The sequence below is a fragment of the Oculina patagonica genome, chromosome 4 (genome assembly GCF_052425735.1).
Source record: "Oculina patagonica isolate OP01 chromosome 4, crgOcupat, whole genome shotgun sequence".
In the NCBI taxonomy this organism is placed as follows: Eukaryota; Metazoa; Cnidaria; class Anthozoa; order Scleractinia; family Oculinidae; genus Oculina; species Oculina patagonica.
The window spans coordinates 40,093,163-40,105,441 of NC_135761.1; positions in this window are offsets into that span (position 1 = coordinate 40,093,163).

A 12,279-nucleotide genomic window follows, 5' to 3' on the forward strand; every position below is an offset into this window, starting at 1 on the left:
AAAAAATATAACCTTCAACCTTTGTGTTTGGTAATAATAATTTCTGTTTAAGGTCATTGCCCTGAAATAGAACTGAACACAATTTTTTTTACCAAACTTCGCCTACTGGTTTATTACTTAAAAGGAACTTAAATTTTGAAATAAAAAAGGGGGGTCACCAGATTCGTTTAGGAGCAGGAAGACCTTGTATATTCCATATAATTCCTTTAAAATTCCTCTGTGAGTACCAGCAAAGTACATGTTTTAAGCGATAATTTATTTTTCAAACACAAGAATTGATCTGTTTTCATTTTACAGAAAGAATTTGATCGCTACACCCAAAATATGAGAAAAAATTGATAGGTCACCAGACTCGTTTACGAGAAAGCGACAATTTACTTCTCTCGCGGACTAAGCCACCATTTTGTTTATGTGCGCGCGCTTATTACGCATAAAATTCTGCGCAGTAAGGATGCGCAATGCAATACAGGGCAATGACCTTAATACTTTCATTTGTTTCCAAGTCTGGCATTCTGCTGCAGTACCTTCTTTTGGGTATCCAGGCATTTTTGACTACATGTTTGTATGATCTGGAACAAGACAATTCCTTTTCATATTACATTTTTCTTATCTGGTTTTGTGGGTATCCGCGTTTGATGTCTACATCAAAAGTCATTCTTTTGTCATCGAAACTTTTGTTGAATGTAAAATCAACGGTTATGGTGAAACTTTGCACCTTATGAGCAACCTGTATGCAACTGCTCTGAGGAAACTATAGAATATAAAGAAAACCAGAGTATGTCTCTATAGATGTTGTGAAAAATATTAGCATTAATTTTTTATTCAATTTAATAATTCATGAAGCTGTTTTGCATGTAGTCTTTTAGATTCCATAATTATTGTTTATATAGTTAACAACAAAGCTGAATACAGAATTGTTAAAAAACAATTTTTAAACATACAAAGCCATGAGATTATGAAGGATATTGTCTTCGTTCATGTAGCACCTTTCAATTATTTGGACACCTGGGGCATCAACCGAAGTTTGCTGAGTCTGAATTTAAAATTGTTTGTTGAAACATGTTTTTTTTTTCTCATTAGCATACTGATCACCTATTGGTGAAAATAACAGCACTGCAGTCAAAGCAAAATAACTTTGTTCAAACAAGAAGAACAAACAGTGATTTCCAAACGCACTCATTCTGTGTTTGTCCAGCTCTGTGGCAATAGCTTTTCGCTCTTTTGTCATGTAAAAGAGGGCTCACTTGTGTAAGAACAGTTGTATTTGTCATGGCCAAATAATTGTCGTGCTGTGTTATACAGCTGATTGTTTCTATGCTGCCATAAAAAGGTCAACTTGTGGTGTGGTTGAAGAACTTCAAAACAACACTTGTGTTTCAGGGCATTCGCTAGATGTTCAGTGCTGCACCGACTACCACTGCAACTACAAATTAAAACATATCAAATATGAAAATTTTGAAATACAAGACCCAACAGTTTGCTACAAAGATATATGTGTACGCTTATTATCAAATAGCTTCCTACTTCCTGTTCTTTCAGCAGGCCATCTCCTTAGAATATTGCTCGTAAAAAATGCATGCAAAAAAGTTTGTTGATTACGCAGCCCATTGTTTTCCTCTCTGACTCAAGATGCGTGTTCAATCCCGTATTCTAGCTGCATTGGCATCGGGTCATCCTTCCTCATAAGGGAAAAGAAGTTTTCCACCATCAGCATGACCATGGCTTTCAGATGGATCTGTGGAAGAAGACCGGTAGCACCTAACTCTGTCAGTATGTTTTCCAGGCGAACCAGGCTCTCATGCATCAACATAAATAACCTTCGAGTACAGTATGGAATAATTTGGTCGGGCCCTTGCGTAGAAACACGGCCAGTCCTTTGTCTAGTTTGCTCTCCCCAGGTCATGAAAAACTCAACGAGCTTCACTAATTGAAGGCATTCAACCATTAACCATTATTGGGGTATCTATCAACAAAAGTGGTTGCACAACCCTCCAAGTTGCGACCATTTTAGTCGCCATGGCGACTAAAATTTTGGCGCTGGCGACTAAATTGGAATGAAAGTCGCCAGCTCGGCGACTAAATTTTACGTGACCTATGCGTCAGGAGCTTGAGCGAACTGTCTTCTGGAGCGGAAAAAAACGCGCTGAGCGTTAAGAATTCATTTTGTAAAGCTAATTGTAATGGGATTTTTACCTATAGAAATGGAGACTGAATAAAATGAAATGTTTCACGAAAAATAAAGGAATTGCATTCACTTGAGTTTGGGATGCGACGCGACGAAGTTCGTTCCACTCGACTGAACTTTGGCACGTGAAAATCTTACCTTGAGGCGCGAGACAACGCACGCAATCTGAACATTTGCCTTCGGAAAGAAGAGGAAAAGCTAAAGCTTGGAATGCTCGACCACAATATATTTAAGAAACATCCAGATGTATTGGAGAAACGTATTTTGTTAAAGCAAATGTAAGACAAGCACTAGAAATCTAATCAAAACATGCGCGGTAATATTTATTCTTTAAATTAAAAAACCGCGATGAAAAGCGGCTCGTAGTTCAAGTAAATAAATTTGACTTGTGTGAACGAACCTGGGTTAATTGTAGGATATTTCATCGATAAAAACTATAGTGATTGCCTTCAAACTTGTGAATTTTTTTTTTTCGCATTCTGTTTTTGCATTCCGTTCGCAAATTAAATTTACAACGACAAACAAATTAAGCGTTAACTTTTCTGTCCATTTCAATACGCAGTCTTTTTAATTTCCAGATGAAGTTTTATGTTGTTTGCTGACTTTGCTTATTCAAGCAGAAAACTTGGTTGAACATTTAAAATGATCATAAGCGATGTGATAAAAATAGTTTTCACTTCACGGGCTTAAGAAAAATTTGATACCGCCAAGATAAACAATAGAAAACTTTCCGCCATTCAGCTGCAACTGAGGATATCTTTTATTTTAACTTGATATAATCTGGGTCGTTTGATATGTATTTATTTTGTGTGAATTACAAATTATATATAAAATATTTCTGTGCTTTGTGAAGTGACTTTTTTAATCTTAATTTTCATCAAATATTTTCGCGGGGAAAATGGCGGTAAAATACACGTTTCATTCATACATGCTCACGCTTTTTGATGGGTTGATTTCAGAACCAGCTTTGTGCGTCAGTGTTGAAGAGTCGGTCGACTAACAGGAGAGCTTGAGTTTTATACTCTTAGCAGTTGCTATGTCTACATTGAGCCACGGAATTAAGGAAGACCTAATTAATCTCCACAAAGAAATAACTTGAATCTTGTAAATCAATGGAACTATTTGAAGGCATGTACATTTACATTGTTTAATTGTAAAAATTTATCGAAAGCAAAAGCCAATCAATTTAAAATGACTGAATGAGAACTGTGATCACCTCACAACACTGAGGCTAATATGTACTTTTTCATTATGATCAGAAGCTATTCTCATATGATGATCAACTGTTGCAATAAAAGCATGTACTTGAACCAACATTAGGTACTTCTTTCACCTTACTCCTTCAATTTTTTAGATAATAATAAGATTATTATTAATTATTAATTAATTAATAATTAATTAATCTGTTTATTAATTAATTAATTAATTATTAATTAATGCATATATTTTGGCGACTAAATTTTTTTACTGGCGACCAAACCTGAACAGTCAGTGGCCAAATGGCCACTAAGGAAAAAAGTTAACTTGGAGGGTTGTTGCAGCTTGTAATCATCAGTAAAACAAAAACGTAATAATAATCTTGTCTGTTCAAAGATCTTGGTTTTCTTTTCCAGTTATCTGTTGAATAAGATGTTATAAAAATATAACCTTCAACCTTTGTGTTTGGTAATTATAAGTCTTTAATAAGTGCTAGTTTATTTGAGATCAAAAGATACCTATAACAGTAACTAACCGTTAACAAATTTCTACAGCTAACATGCAATTAAACAAAAATTATTATGATGTTGTTCTGTGATTTTAGTTGCTTTTTGCTTTCACATTCTATTTAACAGTGTACCGTAAATGATAAGTGTGGAATTACCGTCATCTTCTTTTTCAACACACCAGTTTCATCAGATTTCTTCCAAATTTTCTCTCAGATCCTAAACAATTAGCAAAAGATTTGAAAGAAAAATATTGTTATTTGTAGTTGCATGGACATATGCAATAGTTAAAAAGTAAATACATGTGTTCTGCCTGATAAAACTGTCAACAAAGTCAATGTCCTGCAATAGTTAAATATATATATATTTATTTAATATATTTTTATGAAAGCACTTAATTACATTGTAGTTGCGATCCCTAGCTGTTATCTGTGTAAAATAAATTATTGTTGTTATGTAACCTTAAATTTATTTATGTTATACTTTTAAACAGTTTAAACTAATTACTATTATTATAATAAGGATCCTGATTTGGGGGGTTAATACTTGTGAAGGTAAGGTTTTTCCAACTTGAAATGCCACAGCTGCTTATATACAGTACAACTGTAAACTTTATAACCTGTTAATATTGCAATTCACTTTTTGAGTGAGTAACCAAGCTTCAGTTCAAAGGAACAACACCGACAGATCTTGTTTTGCCAAATTCATCAGAGCTACATAAACTTTTCGCTGAGGAGATGATCTCGTCAAAATAGCCTTTTGTCATCAAATCCTCCCCTCTTGGAAGAAAACGCGATTAGCTTAATAAGTTTGAAAATGTATTTTACTTTTACCGATGTTTAAATAATTTGGCCACCAGGTAGAATAGATGATGACATGATAGGAAACATAGCCCACAATAGACCTGAAATATTAAGCAGCTTTCCAAATGATAAATTTTGTAAAATGGCCCTAATTCATGTTAATTCTAAATTTAGTTTTAAAACTGTGTAAACAGTCTTGTACAGTTAAATAAATGGGTACTAATTTATTTTATTTAACCTTCTGGGTCACAAAATGTGACACCTTAGGCTTAACAGGGGACATGGTCAATTCAAAGGACAGCTATTAAACCATACTCCCCAAGTTCTTTCCACACCCATTCCAAGAGCATTTGTTGAATTACAATTTTTTAATTTTTTATCAGGATCCTTAAGTGATTGAAATAGAGAGTTAGGTGCTCCTGTAGTACATTGAAGGATGTGGTTCCTTGTCATTCCCGTGGAATATATATCTTAGTCCCATTCGTCAACAATTGTTGCCTGATTTTATTTTCATTTGTCACGGGTGTTTGGATAAATTAAGGCCCTAACACGCTGACTTGGTGGTCAGTTAATGTATTGTCTGAAAAGTTTTTAGGGTATTTTATATTTTTCTCCCTTTCTGTGGTAATTCGTTTCTGTATTTTATTTTTTCTACGTTTTTTTGTGTTTGTTATTCTTGGATAGCCTCTCTGCTTCAGTGTGTTCAGCACCTGATTGTTCAGAGATGACACTGTTGTACTTTTCAACATGTTTATAATCACTCTGAAATCATGTACAAATGAGTTCTGTCAATTTTAAAAGTTGATGTTCTAGTTTATCAAGCCCAATGGCATCAGGGGTGAACGTGATCTCTCACATACATGATATTGTGATAGAGCCTTGGCAAAATTAGCCTTTTCAAGCCTTTTAGTGTGACTAATAAAAGTATGGAGTTTTCTGTCTTTTGCTTTTTGAATTGTATAGCACTGGTGGCGTTGTGTTTCCTTTTCCTTGGCTGCCGTGTAGACTGGCTATTCCTCAGAGGGTTTTCTTGTGGAAGGTGTTTGCCTTCGTTGTTGGACTGTTTGGCTAGTTTGGCTCAAGTTGTGATGGTGGAGGGCTCTCCCCTAGCTCTGGCTCCGAGTCTAGGTTCAGATCAGGGAACAAGTTCATGTCCTCATCCAGATTTGGACGATATTCTGGTGTTTTTGGTGCCTGCAATGGTGTCATAAGGTGACAACTTTCCAGATGAGACTGAAAGTGAGATATATTGTCTAGCAGGACCGGCAGTTTTGATTCTTGAACGAGTCTCTTCAGCTGCTTTTTTGAGATAAGTCAGGCTCTGTTAATCAGGGACAGGTAGAAAAATTCTTAATTCTGATCCTGCAGAAATGGTGTATCCATCCTTTTCTACTTGGATAACCTGAAGAAAGGATCAATGGTGATCCGTTCTCATTGGTTCTCTCTCTCAAAAAGAGTAGCCAATCATGTGTTGGTATTTTCGTTCCGCACTTTTTCAAAGCTCAGAGGTGTGTTTCTTTGTGAGGCTCTTTTTTGCATTATATGCTGTTTTTGGAACTGTTGTGGACGCCTTTACAGAAGAGTGAAAGAGAAGTTAAAGTTCTTAATTTTTTAGAGATGTTGTTCCATGTGACGGCTGCTGAATAGTAATTGATTTTAAGCCGAATCAAGTTGTATTAAGTTCAGGCACATACAATTTGTTCTCTTAAAAAAGTTGATTTGTGCCGCAAATGATGCGGTTTTGTACTTAGAATATTGTACAATTGTACAACGTGTGATGTCACTGCACAGTAGTCAAAGACAAGCCAAACTCTATCGTCCAATACTTCGAGTGTAATGGTGTTGTTGTCTTTCAAGTTAGTGGGTTCTGAGAGGCTCTCACTCTGACATCTGCTACATTAGCTTTCATGGCTTTTTTTAGGGCAACCTGATATTTGGTTGCCCAGAATGACCCTTTAACTATGAACGACTTAATGAAGTACTAAACATCCTCAGGATCAGAGTCTGTCTTTTTATCGATGTTGTCCTAGTCAGCTACAGGCTCAGAGCACTCATCTTTGCTCAAGTCAGGGCTTTCTTCTTCACTTTGATTGAGAAGATTACCTGTAGAGGCCTTGGGAATCAAAGATATGAGACAATAATTTGTCACACTGGAGCAGTTGTACAGATCATCAAGTTCCACTCAAGGAAAATGATCTTAGAGCGGAGAGCTTTTGACAGCGCTTGTTCTTACTGACTGTGTGGCTGTTGCAGGTATAAGTTCGAAAGACCAAATCAATGTCCTGGCCAAACCGTCTCCAGAAAGATTGCTTGGGTCAGGTCACTGTTTAAAACGAAAGGAAGAAGGATCATTGAGAATTCTGTTCCTTTTGAATAGCAAATGTATAGTGTGCAGTGCTGCATACACTGATGTTAATGTGTTATTACATTTCTACTTAACAAAGCCGAAGGATTAGATAGTTTGTTCAAAAAGAGAACACTTGAAACTTTTCGTGATGTCACGAGAAGAACTAATTCTGATGAATGTTTATTACCATGAACTTGTTATGTTATCTTGTGAAACAGTTCCAAGAGCCTTTTTGCTTTTTGTTGTGAGCAACATATATTTTCAATGTACTTGCACCATAGTATTGTGCTGCTCCCATTATTAGGTGTAGAGCCAGGAGTTCCTTCTATGCTAGTAAGCTGCTCTCCTGTTGAAGAGCCAGGGGTGGGAGTTGTCACTGCTGTTCGATGGCTCATCCTCAAGGTCATCTTTTATAATTAGGAGACGACGTAAGTAGTCCATACTACCAATTTCCCTCCAAAGGCTTCTGATGCATAACTTACGGACCATTGATTCATCAAGTGTATGAATAAATTCCTAAAAGAACATTCAAAAGTAACACCATTAAAATATAGTAGTGTATGGAGGTTATATACAGTGTGATTGGTGCACATGAAATAAGCACTGAAAATAATTGAATGTATAAACATGGCCAAAATGATTCTAGTTCCATTCGCATTCAGCTTCAACAATGTACATACAAAAAATACAAACCAACTTGAAATAAAGTTTATAATTCAATGCAATCTCACTTTGTTTCGACACTGCTTTGCTGTCGATCCACATCTGCAGTTGTTGCCAGGTGTCCTTGCGGTCTTGCAAGGGCAGCTGCCTGTTGTCTTGCTGTTTAGTTTGTGAGGTCACGCTTCAACAAATCTTTCTGTACTTTTCTTCTCCAGGTCTCCATAGGCCTACATCTGCTACACTTTCTTTGGAATGTTCATCTCAATGCTACCCTTTGCACCGAGTCTGCTTTCATCCATAAGACATGCCTCAGCCATCTACACCTTATCAATACAAAAGTATTTTGAATGACACAGTTCTCAACAGTTTTAAAACATTTCTCACACACTTGAATACCAGTTTCACATTCATCTGAACTCGCATCATCCTCTGGCAATACACATTTGTATTTTATCATTTCTTCTATTTTCTTCATAAGCATGAAACCATCACCGTTTGGTGCTCAAAAATGTAAAGTTTAGGGTCGTTGCAGCTGTTTCACTTCTTTGAACATTTATGATATCTTTCAAGTAAATATTTTCTGTCTTAACAAAAAGATGTGCCATTGGCGTGATGGTGTTGCACGTTAAATGCTGCCAGTCATGATCTGGAAGTTCCATTTTTTCCCAGGATTTCCCAGGTCTCTGGACAGGAGAAAGTTTTTCAAGGTCTTCAGTCAATGGCAGAAGGTCAACTTGGTTGAATTTTCTTCCATGAAAAGTAGCCAGTGAGTGATGTGATATGCGATCATTCCATTCTGAGTCCATTAACTTTTCAAGGTGTTGTTGGTCAGAAAGAAGATCATCATCCTTCTCTCTCAGTGCTTTACCTGTTAATATTGCAATATTTTGAGTGAGTAGCCAAGCTTCAGTTTGAAGGAACGAACACCAACAGATCTAATAATAATAATAATAATAATTATAATAATAATAATAATTATTATTATTTTTTTTATATTATAATAATAATAATAATAATAATAATAATAATAATAATAATAAAGGGCATGGGGTAGGACAAGCATACGCTTTAGCCTACTTCGGGAAACTGGACGCTCCCGCCCAATAATAATAATAATGACTTTATTGTAGCATATCCACAGTCAAGTGGCTCTTCATCTACAATACATTAGGAAAATTGAAAAATTCAATATATACATTATACAAAAAAATTGAAAAATACAATATATACATTATACAATAATATTTAAAAATACATTATGCAATAAAATTAAAAAAAAACAATACATACACTTAAATTATAGCTATTTACACATATTTACAATTAATTACAAGTTTACCTTATTTTTAAAAAAATTGTTTAAGCTGTTTCTTGAAATCGTTAAAATTTACAGAGTTACGTAAGGAATGAGGTAAAAAATTAAAAGCTCCTCTAATTCTTTTGCCTAATTCATCAAAGCTACATAGGCTTTTCACTGAGGAGATGAGCTCGTCAAAGTAGCCTTTTGTCATCAAATCCTCCTTCTTGGAAGAAAACACAATTAGCTTAATAATTTTGAAAATGTATTTTGCAAATACCAATGTTAAAATAATTTGACAGCCAAGTGAAATAGATGATGCCGTGATAGAAATCATAGCCTGCAACAGATCTGAAATATTAAGCAGCTTTCAACATGATGAATGCAGTAAAATGGCCCAATTTCATTTTTATTTCCAAATTTAGTTTCTTGGTCTTCAGAAAAAAGGTCTTCAGTTAATGGCACAAGGTCAACTTGGTTAAATTTTCTTCCATGAAAAGTAGCCAGTGAGTGATGTGATATGCGATCATTCCATTCTGAGTCCATTAACTTTTCAAGGTGTTTTTGGTCAGAAAGAAGATCATCATCCTTCTCTCTCAGTGCTTTACTTGTTAATATTGCAATGCACTTTTTGAGTGAGTAGCCAAGCTTCAGTTTGAAGGAATGAACACCAACAGATCTTGTTTTGCCTAATTCATCGAAGCTACATAGGCTTTTCACTGAGGAGATGATCTCGTCAAAGTAGCCTTTTGCCATCAAATCCGTCTTCTTGGAAGAAAACACAATTAGCTTCATAAGTTTGAAAAATGTATTTTAAATGTACCAATGCTTAACATAAACATAACGATAAGGACACATGGTTTTAAAACTGTATTAAAAAATTTAGTTATAGCTAATTTCAACATGGTTACCCTCATATTTGATGTTAAAAACAGAATTTTGAACATTATACAGCTTTGGAAAGCCTTCCACAATTATTCGGTCTTCTGCATATATTTCTCCATAACGCTTTCACCAGTGGATTATTTTTCTGCTTCCCAAGTTCTCCACTTAGCATCTTTTTCACATTCGACATTTAAACATCTCATCTTTGCGCTGATATTACAAGTCTAACAAAAAATGTCTTTGGCCATTGAGACGAAAAACAAGATGGCGGACATATTACAGTCAAAATTTTCAAATAAAACCGAGAGGCAGGGTTTGGAGACTGATGACGAGTAGTTACCAGGCTACCAAAAGTCTTTCTGGGTCACATCTGCCTACAGCTTTTGAGTTCAGTCTGCCAGGGTTTCAACTGTGTTCTTTATTTTCTTGACATACTCAGTACGTCATGTAGGCACATGAAGTACAGAAATTATGATGTACTACAGTATGTCATAGAGGGAGTGAAGGGGTTAAATCATTTGACAGCCAAGTGGAATAGATGATGACATGATAGGAAACATAGCCTGCAATAAACCTGCAATATTAAGCAGCTTTCAACATGATGAATGCAGTAAAATGGCCCAAATTCACGTTGAATCTTAATTAAGTTTTGAAATTGTATAAATAACAGTACAGATAAGTAAGTAAGTGGGTACTAATTTCTTTTATTCAACTTTCTGGGTCACAAAAAGTTAAACTTTAGTCTTAACAGGGGAGGTGATAATTTCAAGGAACGGCTTTCAAACTATACTCCCCAAGTACTGTACACACCTAATCCTAAAGCATTTGTTGCAATTACAATTCTGACTTTATCATCAGGATCCTAAAGTGGTTGTTATAGAGGATTTTTGCGCTTGCATTGGCCACAGAAGGCCATAGCCATTCAGGAAAACTGTAAGAAATTTTAAACACCAACCGACAGCGCGTCTTGCACGAACATGCAGTGTCGTCGTTTTGTCTTTATCCTTGGAAAATGCTGGAAGAAGTAGGCAACTGGTGCAAATATTTTTTTTAATTACTTCTGTGGAACATTGACACCATTTGGATGACAGACTTCTTCTTAACAGCACCATGTTGCAACTGTTCGGCTCCTGTTGAACCATTGCTTGAGTCAATTGGAACATGAGGCGGGCAAGTTTGGATAGCCGTCGAAGGAGGCTGTCATTGCAGAGATGCAGGAGAAAGCAATGAACTTGCAGCCGGAATTTGAGGCTGTTGCGAGCCAACACGCTCGCTACGAACGGCTGTCGAGATAAGCGATCGCAGCTGGATGATCTGTGTCAGAAGAGGCAGCTGCTATTGCAGGACTTGCACCAACGTTAACCATCAAGGACTGCGGAGCAACGTTGTTTGAACCAACGGCGTCGTTGGGGCCAGCGGGTGGTGGGTTAGCGTGTTCGAATGCGTAGATCCGTTCGGCAAGGCGTGTCTGAGCCAGTTGTCACGAGATGTCGAGCCGAAGCTAACAACACCAAACTTTGGCGCGGTAAAGCCAAAAGTACACCCAGCTCCAACAAAGCCCAATTGACTGCAGGATTGGAAGCACGGCGACGATTTCTTGTAGCACAAGGCATACTAAAAAACAAACTTACAAGTGACAGTAGATAGCATGCCTTGCGTGCTAGTAGAACAAAGACTGGTATATAAAAGCACATGCATGTACGTATTGTTCGCTTGAGACCTGATATGCCACGGATGACCAAACTGATAATGGAAAAAACGATTGACATAAGCACTAAGTGCTGATAGTGATGCCCAGTAAATATAGCTGATAGCATCCACTGTTTATATAACAAGTTCGCTGGAATGTTTGTAAGGCAATACAATAATTAAAATAACTCTGTAGGTAAGGCATATTGACAAAATAATGCTATGCTCTTGTAGTTAACTGTACTTTACGAGTTAAGTGTACATTTATAAAGTCTGTTGTATCCTTAAGATACGAAGGTTGTATTTGTGCTATTGGCTAAAGAAGGTGATCTAAAAAGGCTGAGATACGTTCTGTGGGGCTCTCGCACCCTGATATAATAGGTCTACCGACTGGGACATTTGTGAATCTTAGTTAGTGTGTAAAATACTGGTATTCTCGGAGGATTTGGTGTAAGAGTGAGCCATTTCGCCGTCATGTCATCAATGTGGTTTTCTTGAAGCAGTGTTTTAATCACTTCTGCTTTTTGGCTGTGGTGCCAACCATACATTCATCTAGGGGTCGATAGTTGTTAATGTCATTCAGTAGGACTTGACCCTTGTGTATTTTATGTTCTCTATTCATTATGACAGTTGTGGATCCCTTAACAGCTTTCCTGAGCATAATGTTTTTGTTACGCGAGAGTTCTTTGAGCACACATCGCTCCGCT